The sequence below is a fragment of the Crinia signifera genome, chromosome 7, assembly GCF_055691185.1.
Source record: "Crinia signifera chromosome 7, ASM5569118v1, whole genome shotgun sequence".
Taxonomy (NCBI): domain Eukaryota; kingdom Metazoa; phylum Chordata; class Amphibia; order Anura; family Myobatrachidae; genus Crinia; species Crinia signifera.
Window position 1 is genome coordinate 68932687 of NC_139223.1, and position 2828 is coordinate 68935514.

The 2828-nt window shown below is 39.4% G+C and overlaps 1 pseudogene; it reads right to left on the reverse strand.

The window, feature by feature from the left end:
* Positions 1-581: 581 nt before the first annotated feature.
* Positions 582-699, reverse strand: LOC146025362 (5S ribosomal RNA; annotated as a pseudogene).
* Positions 700-2828: the final 2129 nt, after the last annotated feature.

Genomic DNA, 2828 nt, shown 5'->3' on the forward strand with positions numbered 1-2828 from the left:
GGTGTTACGTCTGGTCACATGTCCCGTGTTTAGCATACAGCTCATTCTCCAAATGGTGTACTGCTGACATCTTGTGGAATTTTGAGAGAAGAGCAGGCCTTATGTGTTGCTTTCTTTATGCAATGATTTGCGTGTTCCTTCGTGCCCAATATAGGAATCTCAGAGGGACACACATCAATTAATGCCGGAAAGAAAAGGGGGAAATTTTAGTAAATTGCTATTTAAAAATAATAAAATAGCAGACATAAGTAGATATAAAACAGCTGTACAATACATATATGTACATGGTTATACCCAAATAGAAAAGGGGGGGGGGGGGAATAGTGCTGAATTCTGTAAATATAGATTATTTTCAAGGATGCAGCTACGTTAAGTCAACACATATATTAATGGATGTTGTGGGAAATTTTAATCAAAAGGTCGCCGGTCACCATCAATATAAAAGATATGGCACATTCTATGAAGTATAATAGATAGTGCTGGAATGATGTTCCATATTAAACAGGATGTTATGTATGTCCTTTTGGCATTAGGTTATACTGTGTGATCATCCTTTATTTGTGTGTCACCACCAATTTTAGGAATTACAGCACCTGGTCTTCCTTAGGGGTCTCCCATCCATGTACTGACCAGGCCCAAAACTGCTTAGCTTCCAAGATCACATGTAATTGGGCGTCCCAGTGTGGTATGGCTGTATGATGGTAGGTGATAAGTTGACACAAAGGGGATCAAAAACAGTTACCTACTATTATCGGGACAGGTGGAATGATGTACTGGAACATACCGTGAGGTTAATTTTTTAAAAAACATACCAGACCTTATTGTATAGTTATATCATGTCATCCATTATTTCCATTGGGGGATATTTTGATAAGAGTTTACAGAAAATGTGCTATTTCATAGTTGTCGTTGAATCCTTCTGGCTGAAGAGTATTTAATTGAAAAATCCAGAACATCTCTCTTCGTGAGAGTAGATTTGACAGATCACCTCCTCGTTCTCCAAGTGTGACCTGTTCGATTCCTTTGTACACAAGTTTCTCTGGGTCCGAGTTGTTATGTTCTAGGAAATGTTGCGATACTGTATGTGCTTGGATTTTGTTTTTAATGTTCCTGGCATGTTCCTGAATCCGAGTTTTTAGTGGTCTTTTAGTCTTGCCAATGTATTGGAGGCCGCAAGGGCATTCCAACATAAAAAATGACTGAAGTAGTGTTGCAATTGATGAAATGTTTTATTTTGTAGTCCTTGGTCTTCCCTTTGTTTTGAAATGTTTTTCTGTTAGGATGTAGCAGTCTACAAATGTTACAATGACCAAATTTGAAACTGCCTATGCATTTGGGCATTGTATTTGTTGCAATGGTCTTTTCTTTTAGCATGCTAGGTGCTACCATGTCTTTTAAGTTTTTAGATTTCCTGAACACCACTTGAGGACGTGTTGGTAAATGATCTTTGAGGACTAGGTCCATCATGAGGATGCCCCAGTGTTTGTTTAGTGCTGCCTTGATGTTTTTTTCATGATGGTTATAGGTTGTGACAAACTTCACCCCTGGTTTTTGATGTTCCCTTTTGCTGTACTGGAGGATGCTGTTTCTGTCAAGATCTTTGGCTCTTCGTTCTGCATTGGTTAGAATGTGTTCCGGATAACCCTTTTCTCTGAATCTGTCTGCATAGGTGTTCTGTTGGTATCTCTTTCCGTGTCTGTTTTGCAGTTGCGTGTCAGTCTATGGAACTGTGAGAAGGGTATATTGTCTTTCCACTTTTTGAGATGGCAGCTTTCATAATGTACATAGCTGTTTGTGTCCACATTTTTGATAAAAAATTTTGTGATGACTGAGTTTCCACTTTTCATCAGCACCAGATCGAGGAATTCCACTTGCTCCATGCTGGTATTGGAGGTGAATGCCAGGTTCAGGTTGTTGTCCCCTATGTACTCCAGGAATTCATTGAATTCAGTCATTGTCCCAAACCACACAATAAGAATATCATCAATGTATCGTTTAAAAAGGATGATATTGTCCTTAAAACGATGGTTGTTATAGATAAAATTCCTTTCCCAGTAACCCATCAGTAAATTAGCAAAGCTAGGGGCAAAAATAAGCCCCATAGCAGTGCCACAGGTTTGTAAGTAAAGGCCATCCAAGAATTTAAAATAATTGTGTTTGAGGATGAATCTCATAATGTCACAGATGAATTGTGTATTGTTGTCTGATAGTGATGGATCCTCTTTTAAGAACTCGTGGCAGGCTCTAATCCCATCTTCATGGTTGATGCAGGTGTACAGTGATTGAACGTCAATGGTGGCCCACATGTAATCTTCTTTCCAAATTAGGTTCTCCACGATGTTTAGTACTGAAGTAGTATCTTTTAGGAAGGATGGAAGGTTCATGACATGTGGACGTAAAAACTTATCAGCATATTCTGAGAGGTGAGATGTCAGGGAATCAATACCAGCCACAATAGGCCTGCCCGGGGGATTTTGCAGACATTTGTGTATTTTCGGAAGAAAATAGAAGATAGGTGTGGTTGGGTTGGTGTGAAGCAGGTATTGGTATTCGTCCTTACTCAGGGTCCCGTTCCTCAAACCTTTGAGTAAGGTGGTACGGAGTTCTTCTAAAAAGCTATCTTTGGGATCCTGTGATAGTGGAATATAGGATGATGTGTCGCTTAATAGTCTTTTCGCTTCTGTTTCATATGCTGATCTATCCATAATCACCAATCCACCACCCTTATCAGCTGATTTGATAACTATTTGATCGTTGTCGCGCAGAGTGTTTTATTGCTTCTCTTTCTTTGCCTGTGAGATTCTTTTTCGGTATGACAGGTTCTTCTT